Source organism: Meles meles, chromosome 1, assembly GCF_922984935.1.
Source record: "Meles meles chromosome 1, mMelMel3.1 paternal haplotype, whole genome shotgun sequence".
In the NCBI taxonomy this organism is placed as follows: Eukaryota; Metazoa; Chordata; class Mammalia; order Carnivora; family Mustelidae; genus Meles; species Meles meles.
The window spans coordinates 124,569,866-124,588,474 of NC_060066.1; the positions used below are offsets into that span (position 1 = coordinate 124,569,866).

Genomic DNA, 18,609 nt, shown 5'->3' on the forward strand with positions numbered 1-18,609 from the left:
TATCTGCTTGACAAAATGGTATTTCCTCCAAATAGCATGGAACCCCCTTCCAAACTCAAAACCCTGCTCAATATCTTTCTTCATCTCAAAGCCAAGAACAACATTAAAAATAGCAAAGGACTAAGAATGTTAAATATCTTAGAATTTCTGTGTTTTATTTTGTTGAGACAAGAAGTATTATATTTTTTCTGTTACTTAATTTTACTTTTTATGTGTTAAATATACATAACAGAATTTACCATTTTAACTATTTTGAAGTGTATGGTTTTGTGACATGAAGTATATTCTCATTGTTGTGGGACATTTATATTTGTTATTGTTGAGTTGTAAGTTTTTCTATACTCTAGATATCAATTACAATATATGATTTGCCAATATTTTCTTCCATTTTGTGGGTTGCCTTCCACTCTTGATGGTGTCCATTAATGTGTAAAATGTTCTAATTTTGATGAAGTTTAACTTATCCATTTTTTCTTTCATTGTTTATGCTTTTGGTGTCACATTCCTGAAATGATTGCCAAATCCAGTATCATGAGTTTTGCCCCCATGTTTTCTCCTAAAAGTTTCATACTTACAGCTCTTACATTTAGGTCTTTGATCCATCTTGAGTTAATATTTTGAGTTAATATTTGATAAAGTATAAGATAAGGATGTAAGTTCTTTTTCTTTTCTTTTCTTTCTTTCTTTTTTTTTTTTTTTTTTTTTGCATGTGGATATCCAGTTTTCCTAACATCATTTGTTTAAAAGATTGTCGTTTCTCTTTGGTGGGACTGGCTCCCTTTTCAAAAATCATTTAGTGATATGTGCAAGGGCTTATTTCTGGACTGTATTATATTCTATTTCTCTATAAGTCTACTTGTATTCTGATACATACTGTTTTGATTACTATAGCTTTGTCGTAAGTTTCAAAATAAAAAGTGTTAAACTTCCAACTTCATTCTGCTTTTTCAAGAAAAAAAAATTTGAGTTTTCAGAGTTACTTGAGATTCCATATGAATTTTATGATGGATTTTTCTACTTCTGCCAAAAGTGTCATTGGGATTTTGACAGAGATTGCTTCAATTCTAGAGAACACATGGGGTAGTAGTGACATCTTAAGATTTTCCAACTCATGACCAGGAAATTTCATTTATACTCTCCTTCAATTTCTTTCAGCAATGTTTTATAGTTTTTAGTGTAAAAATCATTTGCCTTTTTGGTTAAGTTTATTCCTAAGTATTTTATTCTTTTTGGTGCTATTGTAAATGGTATTGTTTACATAATTTCCTTTTTGGATTGTTCATTGTTATTATATAGAAACACAACAGATATTTGTGTATTGATTTTAAATACTGTAACACTGCTAAATTTTAACTTTATTGTTAAAACTAATTTTATTCAATGCTATGTTCAATGAATAAAATGTGAAAAATACAGAAAAACAAAAATGAATCAAATTATCCACAGTTCCTCCACTCTGAGCTAGCTAACCATGCAGTATGTTCTTTCATTTTCTTTCTCTCTTCTTCTCATACCTATTAATATTTTTAGTCCTCTTTTGCTGCTTAGGAGTATATAATGAACTTGAATTATTTTAGTTAAGACATATGTTCATAAAAGGTCACTGCCTGTTTCCTTGTCTCCTTAGCTCAAATTTTTTGAAACCCAACACTGGCTCTATCAATATTTAAAGGCCTCATTTACAAATTGTAAGATGGCTGTTATATATTTTTTAACTACTTAGTTGCTGAACCCAGGAGACAAATGTCATTTGAAGCTCGCGTTGGGACAAACGGTGCCATTTTGATTTCACTAAATACTTCTTGGGGGTTGGTAGAAGAATCCAGTTCTTTTCATGGACTTGTTCTCACCCAGGAAAGAAATTATGAGTCATGATTTTGGTCTTAAAGCACCAATCAGAAAATAATAAAGGAAACGTGTGTGTCTGAGTGGAGTAATACTCATTTATCATGAATAGATATATGGCTCTGATATCTGAGGTAGATAAATTTTATTCTCTATCTTTGGTCAATTTGTTGAAGTCTGAAGCTTTGCAATTTTAGCATTTTAGATGACGTGGCATTACCAAAACTATGGGGCTTAGCTCTAGTTCCTTTGCAGTCTTACATAAGGAACACACAAAGGTGGTCACAGGATGCCAAGTGAGAAGTGTGTAGATACTTAGAATTGTTGGTTTCCATGCTGCTCAAAAGGGTATTCCACAGACATTCACTTAACCCATCAATAAATATTTGTGGAATTCCTACTATGCGCCAGGCCCAGTGCTAGGCACAGAGGACAGGTCAATGAGTAAAATATAACAAGTTCCATCTGGGCCTAATTTCTGGTTATGTAACAGTATCATCCTTGGTTAGTTGGTTTAACCATTCTGTTTCACATCTGGAAAAGAGGGAGTTAGATTACATTATGTCAGGGTTTCTTTCAGTTCTAAAAGAAATGATTTTGCAATGCTATGGTTCTATTTGGCATACTCACTGTCTATATAATTCCAGTACAGGAGGAATTCATGATGCTGTCTATTTCCAACCTGACAAATTGCTGACTTCTTAGACTTCCCCCTCCCCCTACTTCTTCTCTGTTCCCAGCAACACTGGAAGATTAATAATTACACATGGATGTCACAAATATGTTGTAAGAGCTTCACTTTCTTGATATTTCACTAAAACCAAATGAGTAAAAGCAGCCAGGGCAGCAATCAATTCCTAGACAAGGTGATATCCCTTAGCTGTATACTATTTTTGGTTTTACTGGGCTCTCATTTGTTATTCATTAGCATTCCTAAGGAGCAAAAGAAAGGCAACATGCATTTAACTACAATCAGCCTGTGGTTTCCAGAATATCTTCCAAAGCAAATGAAAAAAAAAATTAAATATGAGTTAATCTTATTTTCCTTTAAATACATGATTTTAGTTTATTGCTGTAATTAGAGTTTGAAAAAGCTTACATTCGAGAGAAATAGAAATCTTCCAACATCTCTATTTATCTCTGAAACAGACCAGATTGTACCACTTGGCATTTCATTTTTTACATCTTTGCATCTTCCATCACAATTTCTCAAGCTTAAAAACAAAACAAAAATATCCCTATCTATTCCAATACTGTACTTAATTTCCTATACTTCTTAAAGAAAGATACACAGTACAACCCAGGGTTCAAAAAATAAGAGCAACAGTAAAAAAAGAAAGGTACTTCTTATCAAGGCCATACTTAAGATAGTCTCGTTTTTTTACCCGGTGTGGCAACAATATAGGAAAGATGATAGCTAAAATTAGACCTCACTGCAAAATATCAATCTGTTCTTAGCACTGCAAATAGTTCAAACACACACACTCACACCACACAATGTTTTCATTTATTTCCTTAAATCATATGAAAAGTCCAATAGCATTAGAGACTGATGTAAAGGGATTTTGTTACCCTGCATGATTTCTATTGATGCTAGTTATGGTATTAATAGATGTTTTTTGGCTAAGTTTGGGAGGGTCTGGATAAATAAAATGGAAATGTTTCTCTATCATAGGATATGGCAGGGCATTTAATTTGCTAATATACATTGTAATTCTCCTAGAAGGAAATAATGTAAACATTTTCCAAATGCATTTGACCCTATGACCTTTATTTGAAGAGTGATTCTCAAAAACAAATGCAGTGTAACATTCTTATTTTGTAGATGAGGAGACTCTGCTCATAGTGGTTGGGACTTGCTCTGAGATCACAGAATTAATAACAGAGCTAGAGCTAGAACCCACTTCTCTTGACCCCCAGCCAATGTTTCCTTCTAAAAGTAAGACAAAAAATGATTTGAGGTCCTACTGTTTTACTCTCTGTCTTCTCAATACATTACTAACACCGTATCAGTTGTCTTGGGTATGGGTCACAAAGCAAGAAAGAGCTGACACAATATTCTGGATTGGGATTTGTAGACCGCTGGGATTTGTGAGGTTCCTATACACAGATTTAAGACCTACTCGGGGTGCCTGGGTGGCTCAGTCAGTTAAGTGTTTGCCTTCCACTCAGGTCACGATCATGGAGTCCCGGGATTGAATCCTACACCGGGCTCCCTGCTCAGTGGGGAGTCTGCTTCTCTCTCTGCCCTTACCCTGGCTTGTGATCATGCTCTCTCTCTCTCTCTCTCTCAAGTAAATAAATAAAATCTTAAAAAAGTAATAAAAAATAAAACCTAGTCTATCCATTGACTCAATGATTTTCAAGTGGGAATTTCAGGAGCAAATTCATTTCCCAAAACAAGCATTTTAGAATTTTCCTTTCCCCATTGCCACCAATACAGTGGCCTTATTCAGATAGTTTTCTTACCTATAAAAAGGACACAGAAATAGCAACCATCTTATACGCAATGCAGTTAGTTCTGGTTAAACTAAAATATTTAGTTCTAAAAGTTACTTACTTGAAATATAGACTTATATTGCAATAAAATCAACATATTCACACAATCAAACTGATATGATAAAACCCATTACTATGAGGAGGAGGAGTCAAGATGGCGGAGAAGTAGCAGGCTGAGACTACATCAGGTAGCAGAAGATCAGCTCAATACCTTATCTAAACATTGCAAACACCTACAAATCCAACGGGAGATTGAAGAGAAGAAGAACAGCAATTCTAGAAACAGAAAATCAACCACTTTCTGAAAGGCAGGACTGGAGGAGAAGTGAATCTAAAACGACGGGAAGATAGACCGCGGGGGAGGGGCCGGCTCCCGGCAAGCGGCAGAGCAACGGAGCACAAAATCAGGACCTTTAAAAGTCTGTTCCACTGAGGGACATTGCTCCAGAGGCTAAACCGGGGTGAAGCCCACGCGGGGTCAGCATGGCCTCAGGTCCCGCAGGGTCACAGAAGGATCGGGGGTGTTGGAGTGCCGCAGAGCTCGCAGGTATTAGAACGGAGAAGCCAGCTGCAGAGACAGAGCCGAGGACTGAACTCTCAGCTCGGGGTTACCTTGAACTGGTCGCGGGCTGGGTGAGCTCGGAGCATGGCTAGAGGCTGGGGATACGGGAGTGATAGGGTGCTGTCCTCTCGGGGAGCACTGAGGAGTGGGGCCCCGGGCTCTTGGCTCCTCCGGGCCGGAGCCTAGGAGGCCGCCATTTTCATTCCTGTCCTCTGGAACTCTACGGAAAGCGTTCAGGGAACAGAAGCTACCAAAAGCGAACCCGAGCGGATTACTTAGTCCGGGCCCCGGTAAGGGCGGTGCAATTCCGCCTCGGGCAAGACACTTGAGAGTCACTACAACAGGCCCCTCCCCCAGATGATCAACAAAATATCCAGCCAGGACGAAGTTCATCTATCAAGGAAAGCAGGTTCAATTCCTAAGACAGCAGCGGAATTCCAGAGGAGGAGAAAGCAAAGCACGGAACTCATGGCTTTCTCCCCATGATTCTTTAGTCTTGCGGTTAATTCCATTTTTTTTTTCCTTTTTTCAATTTTTTTCTTTTTTCTTCTTCTGCTAAATTTTTTAAAACTTTTACCCTTTTCTTTTTTGACGTTTTTTTGACTAGTTTATCTAAATATATATATATTTTCTTTCTTTTTTATATTTTTTCTTTATTTGTTTTATTTAAAAAAATTTTTTTTTCTGAACCTCTTTTTATCCCCTTTCTCCCCCCCACAATTTGGGGTCTCTTCTGATTTCATTACAGCGCATTTTTCTGGGATCTTTGCCACCCTTTTAGTATTTTATTTGATCCTTCATATCCTCTTATCTGGACAAAATGACAAGGCGGAAAAAAATCACCACAAACAAAAGAACAAGAGGTAGTTCTGAAGGCTAGGGACCTAATCAACACAGACATTGGTAATATGTCGGATCAAGAGTTCAGAATGACGATTCTGAACATTCTAGCTGGGCTCAAAAAAGGCATGGAAGATATTAGAGAAACCCTCTCTGGAGATATTAAAGCCCTTTCTGGAGAAATTAAAGAACTAAAATCTAACCAAGTTGAAATAAAAAAAGCTATTAATGAGGTGCAATCAAAAATGGAGGCTCTCACTGCTAGGATAAATGAGGCAGAAGAAAGAATTAGTGATATAGAAGACCAAATGACAGAGAATAAAGAAGCCGAGCAAAAGAGGGACAAACAGCTACTGGACCATGAGGGGAGAATTCGAGAGATAAGTGACACCATAAGATGAAACAACATTAGAATAATTGGGATTCCAGAAGAAGAAGAAAGAGAGAGGGAAGCAGAAGGTCTATTGGAGAGAATTATTGGAGAGAATTTCCCTAATATGGCAAAGGGAACAAGCATCAAAATCCAGGAGATGCAGAGAACCCCCCTCAAAGTCAACAAGAATAGGTCCACACCCCGTCACCTAATAGTAAAATTTACAAGTCTTGGTGACAAAGAGAAAATCCTGAAAGCAGCCCGGGAAAAGATGTCTGTAACATACAATGGTAAAAATATTAGATTGGCGGCAGACTTATCCACAGAGACCTGGCAGGCCAGAAAGGGCTGGCATGATATATTCAGAGCACTAAACGAGAAAAACATGCAGCCAAGAATATTCTATCCAGCTAGGCTATCATTGAAAATAGAAGGAGAGATAAAAAGCTTCCAGGACAAACAAAAACTGAAAGAATTTGCAAACACCAAACCAGCTCTACAGGAAATGTTGAAAGGGGTCCTCTAAGCAAAGAGAGGGCCTAAAAGTAGTAGATCAGAAAGGTACAGAGACAATATACAGTAACAGTCACCTTACAGACTCATAATGGCACTAAATTCATATCTCTCAATAGTTACCCTGAATGTTAATGGGCTAAATGCCCCAATCAAAAGACACAGGGTATCAGAATGGATAAAAAAAAAACAAAACCCATCAGTATGTTGCCTACAAGAAACTCATTTTAGATGCGAAGACACCTCCAGATTTAAAGTGAGGGGGTGGAAAACAATTTACCGTGCTAATGGGCATCAGAAGAAAGCTGGGGTGGCAATCCTTATATCAGATCAATTAGATTTTAAGCCAAAGACTATAATAAGAGATGAGGAAGGACACTATATCCTACTCAAAGGGTCTGTCCAACAAGAAGATCTAACAATTTTAAATATCTATGCCCCTAACGTGGGAGCAGCCAACTATATCAACCAATTAATAACAAAATCAAAGAAACACATCAATAATAATACAATAATAGTAGGGGACTTTAACACTCCTCTCACTGAAATGGATAGATCATCCAAGCCAAAGATCAACAAGGAAATAAAGGCCTTAAATGACACACTGGATCAGATGGACATCACAGATATATTCAGAACATTTCATCCCAAAGCAACAGAATACACATTCTTCTCTAGTGCACATGGAACATTCTCCAGAATAGATCACATCCTGGGTCACAAATCAGGTCTCAACCAGTATCAAAAGATTAGGATCATTCCCTGCATATTTTCAGACCACAATGCTCTGAAGCTAGAACTCAATCACAAGAGGAAAGCTGGAAAGAACCCAAATACATGGAGACTAAACAGCATCCTTCTAAAGAATGAATGGGTCAACCAGGAAATTAAAGAAGAATTAAAAAAATTCATGGAAACAAATGATAATGAAAACACAATGGTTCAAAATCTGTGGGACACAGCAAAGGCAGTCCTGAGAGGAAAATATATAGCGGTACAAGCCTTTCTCAAGAAACAAGAAAGGTCTCAAGTACACAACCTAACCCTACACGTAAAGGAGCTGGAGAAAGAACAAGAAAGAAACCCTAAACCCAGCAGGAGAAGAGAAATCATAAAGATCAGAGCAGAAATCAATGAAATAGAAACCAAAAAAAAACAATAAAAAAAATCAATGAAACTAGGAACTGGTTCTTTGAAAGAATCAATAAGATTGATAAACCCCTGGCCAGACTCATCAAAAAGAAAAGAGAAAGGACCCAAATAAATAAAATCATGAATGAAAGAGGAGAGATCACAACTAACACCAAAGAAATACAGACAATTATAAGAACATACTATGAGCAATTTTACGCCAACAAATTGGACAATCTGGAAGAAATGGATGCATTCCTAGAGACATATAAACTACCACAACTGAACCAGGAAGAAATAGAAAACCTGAACAGGCCCATAACCAGTAAGGAGATTGAAACAGTCATCAAAAATCTCCAAACAAACAAAAGCCCAGAGCCAGACGACTTCCCAGGGGAATTCTATCAAACATTTGAAGAAGAACTAATTCCCATTCTTCCGGAATCTGTTCCAAAAAATAGAAATGGAAGGAAAACTTCCAAACTCATTCTATGAGGCCAGCATCACCTTGACCCCAAAACCAGACAAGGATCCCACCAAAAAAGAGAACTACAGACCAATATCCTTGATGAACACAGATGCAAAAATTCTCACCAAAATACTAGCCAATAGGATTCAACAGTACATTAAAAGGATTATTCACCACGATCAAGTGGGATGCAGGGTTGGTTCAACATCCACAAATCAATCAATGTGATCAATCAATGTGATAGAACACATTAATAAAAGAAAGAACAAGAACCATATGATACTCTCAATAGATGCTGAAAAAGCATTTGACAAAGTACAGCATCCCTTCCTGATCAGAACTCTTCAAAGTGTAGGGATAGAGGGCACATACCTCAATATTATCAAAGCCATCTATGAAGAACCCACTGCAAATATCATTCTCAATGGAGAAAAACTGAAAGCTTTTCCGCTAAGGTCAGGATCACGGCAGGGATGTCCATTATCACCACTGCTATTAAACATAGTACTAGAATTCCTAGCCTCAGCAATCAGACAGCAAAAAGAAATTAAAGGCATCCAAATCAGCAAAGAAGAAGTCAAACTATCACTCTTCGCAGATGATATGATACTATATGTGGAAAACCCAAAAGACTCCACTCCAAAACTTCTAGAACTTGTATGGGAATTCAGTAACGTGTCAGGATATAAAATCAATGCACAGAAATCAGTTGCATTTCTGTACACCAACAACAAGACAGAAGAAAGAGAAATTAAGGAGTCAATCCCATTTACAATTGCACCCAAAACTATAAGATACCTAGGAATAAACCTAACCAAGGAGGCAAAGAATCTGTACTCAGAAAACTATAAAGTACTCATGAAAGAAATTGAGGAAGACACAAAGAAATGGAAAAGTGTTCCATGCTCCTGGATTGGAAGAATAAATATTGTGAACATGTCTATGCTACCTAAAGCAATCTACACATTTAATGCAATCGCTATCAAAATACCATCCATTTTTTTCAAAGAAATGGAACAAATCATCCTCAAATTTATATGGAACCAGAAAAGACCTCGAATAGCCAAAGGAATATTGAAAAAGAAAGCCAAAGTTGGTGGCATCACAATTCCGGACTTCAAGCTCTATTACAAAGCTGTCATCATCAAGACAGTATGGTACTGGCACAAAAACAGACACATAGATTAATGGAACAGAATAGAGAGCCCAGAAATAGACCCTCAACTCTATGGTCAACTAATCTTCGACAAAGCAGGAAAGAATGTCCAATGGAAAAAAGACAGCCTCTTCAATCAATGGTGCTGGGAAAATTGGGCAACCACATGCAGAAAAATGACATTGTACCACTTCCTTACACCACACACGAAAATAGACTCAAAATGGATGAAGGACCTCAATGTGAGAAAGGAATCCATCAAAATCCTTGAGGAGAACGCAGGCAGCAACCTCTTTGACCTCAGCCATAGCAACATCTTCCTAGGAACATCGGCAAAGGCAAGGGAAGCAAGGGCAAAAATGAACTATTGGAATTTCATCAAGATCAAAAGCTTTTGCACAGCAAAGGAAACAGTTAACAAAACCAAAAGACAACTGACAGAATGGGAGAAGATATTTGCAAACGACATATCAGATAAAGGGCTAGTATCCAAAATCTATAAGGAACTTAGCAAACTCAACACCCAAAGAACAAACAATCCAATCAAGAAATGGGCAGAGGACATGAACAGACATTTCTGCAAAGAAGACATCCAGATGGCCAACAGACACATGAAAAAGTGCTCCACATCACTCGGCATCAGGGAAATACAAATCAAAACCACAATGAGATATCACCTCATACCAGTCAGAATGGCTAAAATTAACAAGTCAGGAAATGACAGATGCTGGCGAGGATGCGGAGAAAGGGGAACCCCCTCCACTGTTGGTGGGAATGCAAGCTGGTGCAACCACTCTGGAAAACAGCATGGAGGTTCCTCAAAATGTTGAAAATAGAACTACCCTATGACCCAGCAATTGCACTACTGGGTATTTACCCTAAAGATACAAAACCAGTGATCCGAAGGGGCACGTGTACCCGAATGTTTATAGCAGCAATGTCTACAATAGCCAAACTATGGAAAGAACCTAGATGTCCATCAACAGATGAATGGGTAAAGAAGATGTGGTATATATACACAATGGAATACTATGCAGCCATCAAAAGAAATGAAATCTTGCCATTTGGGACAACGTGGATGGAGCTAGAGGGTATCATCCTTAGTCAAATAAGTCAATCGGAGAAAGACAACTATCATATGATCTCCCTGATATGAGGATGTGGAGATGCAACATGGGGGGTTAGGGGGATAGGAGAAGAATAAATGAAACAAGATGGGATTGGGAGGGAGACAAACCATAAATGACTCTTAAACTCAGAAAACAAACTGGGGGTTGCTGGGGGGAGGTGGGGTTGGGATAGGGGGAGAGGGTTATGGACATTGGGGAGGGTATGTGTTATTGTGAGTGCTGTGAAGTGTGTAAACCTGGCGATTCACAGACCTGTACCCCTGGGGATAAAAATACATTATATGTTTATAAAAAAAAAAAAAATTGGAAGGGGAGGTGAACCATAAGAGACTATGGACTCTGAAAAACAACCTGAGGGTTTTGAAGGGGCAGAGGTGGGAGGTTGGGGGAACCAGGTGGTGGGTAATAGGGAGGGCACGTATTGCATGGAACACTGGGTATTGTGCAAAAACAATGAATACTGTTAAGCTGAAAAAAATAAATAAATTTAAAAAAAAACAAAAAAACCCCCTTACTATGAAAAAGTCCATGACATTAATACATTTGTTCTTGTATCTGGAGAATGAATGGAAATGGTGTCTCTACTGAACAACTGATTACATATATGCATAAAAACTCTTACACTAAATATAAACCAATGGCCATGACCTCTTAAGTTATCAGGAAATAACTCTGATCCTAGGGACAAAGAAAACAGCGAGACCAAAAATGTCAACCACTGTCTTAGAATTAAAAGCATGGCTCTAGAAGTTGGACACCAGAGTTGAGAACATCCCTGTTTTCCATTGTTGGCTATTAAGATAGCCAGAATATAGCTTCTTACACGAATGCTGAAGAAAGTGAGGGAGGAAATTATTTCACTTTTTAATTATGCGGTATTTTGCCTAACTATTCTTTTGTTTCTTAAAAAGGAGACATCTTTCCTTTAATGACCCACTAGTTTAAAAAAATCTATGGCTCTGGGGAATTAAGGATAAGGAGACAAGTTCTTAAACTGGGTTGTTTTTCTGCACACTAATGAAGTTCATAACTTAATTGGAGGAATTATTAGATACATTCTCTCCTTACAATAGTACAAACCTCAGAGGAAAATGAGCTGCTTATGCATATATTCTCCTTATAATTCAAGAAATCCTCAAGGATTTAAGAAATATGTTCCAAATCAGAATGGCACTTAGTTGTCCACTTAAAATGGGTTCATACCGTAAATCTTGATTCTAAGCATTGTCACTGGAGTTAAGTAGCAATTCTTTTGTGTTGTTTTTTATTTTTTTATTTTATTTTAAGATTTTATTTATTCATTTGACAGAGATCACAAGTAGGCAGAGAGGCAGGCAGAGAGAGAGAGAGAGAGAGAGGAAGGGAAGCAGGCTCCCTGCTGAGCAGAGAGCCCAATGCGGAGCTTGATCCCAGAACCCTGGGATCATGACCTGAGCCAAAGGCAGATGCTTTAACCCACTGAGCCACCCAGGCGCCCTGTTTTTTATTTTTAATTAAGGTTACTAAGCTTTCATCTGAGTGTTCTTATTTACTGAACTTTATTCTTCCTTTAAGAGATTTGAAATTAAAATTTATTTATTATTTTTAAAAATTTTATTTATTTATTTGACAGAGAGAAAGAGATCACAAATAGGCAGAGAGGCAGGCAGAGAGAGAGGGGGAAGCAGGTTCCCCATTGAGCAGAGATGCGGGGCTCGATCCCAGGATCCTGAGATTGTGATCTGAGCCAAAGGCAGAAGCTTAACTCACTGAGCCACCCAGGTGCCCCTGAAATTAAATTTTAAAAATTTGGATGGTAAAATGGTTAAGTATTCATTTAACTTGAAAAAAAAAAAAAGACTCGAGATAGGATCATTGACTGTAAATTTATGAAATGTTATTATATGAAAGAAGTAGTACACTTATTCACTACAGTTCCAGAAGAGATAATGTGGACTAATATATACGGAAGTTAAAAGGAAAAGCACATTATTCTCAATTGAAAGGTAAATTCTCTTAAAATAAGCTAGGGTAGCTGGTCATTTTCAAGTTTATCCATTAATATCTGTGGTTTGTTTTGTGTTTAATGATGCCTATTAAGCAGAAGTGGTTGCAGGTATTAAGTTTGTGGAAAACTACGGGGGGAAATTAACATTTAGAAAATTCAGTTTATTTCTTTACCTTTTTGCTCCCCTGAAAACAAGAAACTAACATCAGAGTTTTATTTTAGCTGCGAAGCACTTAGATCTAACACATAAGCACCTAGATCTAACACAGAAATTAGTTATGTGTTAATTGGATATATTAGTCCAATCATGCATTATAAAATTGATAAAAATGAGTTAAGAAGTTAGGGTTCAGATAAACACACAGCAATCTGGTAGAGTGAAATACAGAGCTGGGAGTCAGAGAGAGAGTGACTCCCAGAATATTCCAAGAAGGGCAGAGCCACAAGGCTCACTGAATCGTTGTTGCCATTGAAAGATGGCCCCTTGGGAACATTCTAGGTCTTCTGTATGGACTGAACTCACTTCAGGCTAGTGTGGCTGGAAGAGCATAATGTAGACAGTATGAGGTTTGTAATTAGCAGCACGATTTGTCACTTTATTATGTGTGGATGTTTAAAAAAAAAGCATAGAATTTCTCTTATCCTCGGTTTTCTCATCTGAAAAATGGAGTTATATACCTGCCTGCTTCAAAAATTTCTTGTGAAGATTCAAAAAAAGAAGGTACCTGCCAAGAACCTTGTAAACAGAGTGCCACATATATGTAAAGGGTGGGGGCGCCTGGGTGGCTCAACAAATGTAAAGGGGCATTACTTAAATATTAATGGGGGTTATTGAATGACCTTAATTCATCCCCTCTTTTCTGATTTCCTCCTAATTCCTCAATTATTTCTCAATTTCCATCAGAAATTGCATCTTACTTGACAGTATTCCAGAGTCCTGTAAATGTTCTATAAGTGACCATATTCGTTTATAATTACAAGGGAAAACACCCTATTATATCATTGTCCTCCATTCCCTGAACTTCAACAATCACAAGGAAGATGGTAATTTTCAAACTTACACTTCTATCTCAAAGGTCTCTCTGCAACAGCAGAGCAGTACTTTTAAATCCTTGACTGGACTCATCATTGGGATTCCTACCAAAGTATTTCCTTCAGCCCTTCTTTACTCAAAATCTGATTGGTCACCAAGTCCTATTGACTTCGTACATAGCTCTTTCAAACCCTTATGTGATGATGGCTTTTGGAGGATTTAGAGAGATTTTCTGGATTCCCCATTTGGGCATCAGGACTTGGAGTTACAGCTGCTCTCCTGCTGAGCCATGTGCTGCTCTCCTTGTCTTATGCAGTTCCTCACTAACTACAGCTGCACCGAAATATCCTCTAATACCATTGTTTTACCATGTTTCTCACCTGCACTTCGTTGCTCTACGAGAATCCACATCATTTTAGATTTCCTAGCACATGGGGAGCTCAGAGGCCAAGATGCCAGAATCCTTCAATGCTTCTTGGAGATGCTGAAGATCCACAGAGAGAAGATGGAAGGGCTTCCCCAGGATTTGTCCACTCAGGCCAGTTCTCAACTATCTGGATTTCCTTAACAGGCTGTGTTGTTCTTAAGCATAACTGGTCACCTAGAACAGCCATTCCACCCTGGCTACTTGGCATTCCACAGCACTGATTTCAAGTTGCCATGCAAGTGTGACATCCTCATCAAAGCTTTGCAGATTATATTAGTAGAGCCTTCCCTGTCATCACATTCACATGGCAAAAGCACTGGACCCAAGGTGCTTTTCTTTCCCCCCATGTCTGCCATTCTGGTTTCAGCTCCTTGAGAGCGTTGACTATGCCTTGTGCATCTCTATATACCCACCATCTAAGCCAGCATCTGTCCCAGTTTATCTTGTTTATCTTGGAGATAAACAATGGGGCACCAAAGACAAAATCAATTCTGAACAGGAAGGGACAGATAACTACCTGTGAGGTGCTTGGGCTGGCACAGCAAGGGGTAAGAAATGAATAAACACCACAGAGAAAAAAATTATGATAAAAATTATGAAAAAATTATTGATAATTATGTTCAGAAATATTGTGTAATGAGGCAAGTAATGGAGATGTGCGTTAGAGTTTTCTAGGTCACTGAGAAAAGTTCTGACAATTCCATCCTAAAGTTTTTGAGATTGAAAAAGTTTTCTATTATCTTATGTCTGAAATCAGTAGCCTGATACGTTGCTGGTAGCACATCTTACAGATAAATGAGCACATTGTCAAATGTTCGTTTGTCTTTCAGATTTAACAATTATTATAATAAATCACATTGCTTCCTTGAAACTGTTCATCTCAAAGAAACAATAAATAATGCCGAGTTAATAGACTACAAAACCTATGCATCTGACAAAGATAGTGTTCAACTTTTCAACTAATTTAATTATGGAAGGCTTAGAAGGAAACAAAATATTTAAAAATCAAAATTTCTAATTGTGTAACTAAGAAAACATTTTGGACATTATCTATATTTAACAGCCTATGAATTGAACTCCCTGTCTGCATAAAAAGATGTTCAGAACAAATATCTACTCTTCATTTCTCCTCTCACCTCTCATCTGGGTAGATTTTATTTATGCATTAGACGACCTTTTTGGCCATTAGAACCATCTTGCTTCAACAGTTAATTAACACAAGTACCATAATTTAATACAGTTAATGCTACTTGATGCCCTTTAATGTACCTTCCATTAGTGATATTATTGTAGTATTACCCTGTAAATTAAAATGAGATCAAGACTAAGAGAGCCACTCTTTAATTAAGGTACTGGCACACTGCACTCCTCTATTATTCACTAGAGAAAATCACCCTGATTTACTGAAGTAGGACAACCATAAGTCAGAATTAGTCCATGAAGATTATTAGGTTTATTGAACAATGTAAGTACTATGGAGTCGCTGAGATTGCCAACAGCCATGTTTCCTCTTTTCCCTCCATTATCTTAATAAATACACAATGAGAGGGAGTAAATGGAAGCAAAGTAAGTATGCAGCCAAAGAGGCATAAAATTTTTATGATGGGATTATAGTTTTTGTCACCAGTAAATAGGTATGTGATGTGTGGCATGCTAAAAGGAACATAAATGCTACATTCTTCTAATAACAATCAAAACATAACTTTTACACCAAACAGTACCCGTATGAAACACAAAGGCCGTGTGCACACGTGCATGAGAAGCTGAGAATTGGAATTCATTGTCAATTCAAAGATTCTCTACCTGTGTTTGTTTCATAGCTGAAAAATCTTGCAGTGCTTGTATTGTATCTTTTATGGATAGCTGCCCACTTTCCCCAAATAATTCACGCAAATTCCCACATTATGGTGTGGGTATTAGTAGACTAAGAAGTCTAAAAGTATCCTTATAACGATCAGATATATTCACATAATGGCTTGTTAAATGCTGCAGTCATTTCAGGGATGGTAGAGAGAGGGTTGAGGGAGATAAAGGCCTGTTATATTTTGGAAAGTTTCTACTGATGATGTCTTTGAATAGGAACCCTTAGAACTTTCCTTTGCGTATCATCAATTAATATTCAATCTTTCTACAGATGATTTGCTATCTATGAAACAGACAACCTAGACCACTAATCCTACTGAAGTTTTCAAGGGTAAAAATGTATAGATCAGCTTCTGTACTGAAAGGCTCATGCACCAGGGGCGGCTCAACCACTCTCTTTACTGCCTCCATTTCCCTTATATAACTTAAAAGCTGGAGACACGCCGGAGCCGTCAGGCCTTGCTTCCTTAGTCTCACCCCTAAGATAAAAATACCCCAGCCATCTGGTGCCTAGCATGGTACATGCCAGCATCAGTTTTGCCCTGAGGAATTTGGACAGAGTTTAGAAGTGACAGAGGGGGCCCTTATGGAAGGAGCTCATCTCTACTGGACCTTTCCCTCTTGCCCAGTTGCTTCCTCACTAGCTTACAGTTGACTGGTGAACAGGAAAAGACGGCAGAGGTGAGTCCCAGAGAAGGGACGATGTCTTCTGCAACTTCCGCAGACCCCATGAGATGCAGTTGAAGGGTACTAGCAGGATCATAGATAAAAGAAAAGTGGTAAATCTGATGGGAGTCTACTTTTCTAACATGCCACTTTTAAGGGATAGTATCTTTGACCCCCACAGAGAAGGCATAAAAATTCCTGTCACTTTAAAGCGTATTTACACCATCTTTTTGAAATAATCAGAGGAAACAAAAATGAATGTGCAGGGGCACCTGGGTGGCTCAGTGGGTTAAAGCCTCTGCCTTCAGCTCAGGTCATGATCCCAAGGTCCTGGGATTAACCCCCACATCACATCGGGCTCTCTGCTCAGTGGGGAGCCTGTTTCCTCCTCTCTCTCTGCCTGCCTCTTAGTCTACTTGTGATCTCTGTCTGTCAAATAAACAAATAAAATCTTTAAAAAAAAATGAATGTGCAGTAACACAAATAAGCTCCAACAATGTTTACTTCCCAACCAAAAGCTTCACACAACTGCCTTCTTTACCAGTGGAAGAGGAGACAATGTTTGCAGAAGTTGGACTCTAAGGATTTTGGCTTGGATTATAAACATCTCAAACTGCAGGAAAACTGAATTAGATGATTTTATCTAACAGTGAAGATCACACTAGGATTCAAATTCAAACCTCAGCTTATGAATTTTGACACTTATTCTTGTAGATGAACCGAATACTTGTTACTTTGTTGTAGAATGCTATGGTTAATAATATCAACATCCATCATTTTTATATATCATAGTCCCCAAGAAGAAGAACTGGAAACTGATGATCACTTACAAAAATATTTAGGAGTATAATGGATACATTTTACTATAGATAGCCAATTCATATTTAAGGCCACAGTTCCAGATTGTCCCCTGGTTGTGCCCTGCTGATCCATAGGCTTTCCTCTATACCCTGCAACCTACAAGTTCAGTGCTGTACCAGTGCCTACTCCCCTCAGAAATACTATTCTGCTTTCAAGAAATCTTCATCGTATGTCGCCAAAATCTTAGTTAGCGGTTTTTAAAGAGGCTCCAATGCTAAAGACTCCTGACTCTTCCGAGAGGAACATCCAGTTCCTGCTACTTCAGAAGTAGTTCAGAATCTGAAACCTCTACCACACTGAGGTCATGCCCACCATTCCATTCTGTGTGCCTGTTATGACTTTCACCTTAACTTCAGTGGCCTCTCCTTCCTTCTACTGTACAGATACAATACTATTATCAAAAAGAAAAGTTGTGTCAACTCTCAGAAAGACCAGGGAGTCTCAACACTTCTCCAGCTTCTGAGGACTGGGCTATCTTAAGGAATGTTGGATGCCAATTCACTTAATGGAGCCTGCTGTATTTGTTTAAATTTTAGGATTGCCTAATGAGACCTATGTGATTTATGGGCCATTTATATTCTTAACCTCATCTATTCTGACTCGAAGCTCTCTCAGCATTTTTAGAATGATTATTGCTTTGCTTTCTCTTTTTTCCATTTTGCTGTATACCTCACTGATTTTTAGTTTTCTCAACCAATTACTTCATGCTTCAACTCCTATCAGTTGGTTATCTGGTTACCAACCATACCACAGTTAAGAAATCTGGTTGAACAGCTCTACCTTGGAGGTCCCGGTTCTTATTACCTGAGTTTTTCATTAAAGCGTCCTCAAAATTCTTGGAAACTTGCTCAAGTGTGTCTCTGATGTATTATCAAAACCAAAGATATGCCTGACGGTGACCGCTAATGGTTTTAAACTCTGGTCCATCTGTATTTGACCCCCAAAATGAAGGGAGCCTGCCTCAGGTCCATATTTAAGTGGCAGCATATCTTTTTAAGGCAATAACCACGAAAACCTTGAAAAGCAGAGTTCACTCCTTTTTAACAAATGCATTGTGCTTCCTAAGCGCTTTTGGTTCTGATTTAATAAATTTAAAGGGATATAACTCACAGTTCAGAAACTGTGCTTTGTGCAATGCAATGAAATGTAAACGGAGAGAGATACCATGTTGAAATCCTATCTGACATTTAAAAACAATGGAAAGATGCATTTCTTGTTTTTTGGTATCTTTTAAAGAGCAGCTGGCTTTGTTCC

General features: G+C 38.0%; 1 protein-coding gene across 5 annotated transcripts in view; it reads right to left on the reverse strand.

Annotated features, from left to right (window-relative positions):
- Positions 1–18,609, reverse strand: part of NTNG1 (netrin G1) — a 352,694-nt gene that overhangs the window by 128,943 nt on the left and 205,142 nt on the right. The gene's annotated exons all lie outside the window — the stretch shown is intronic.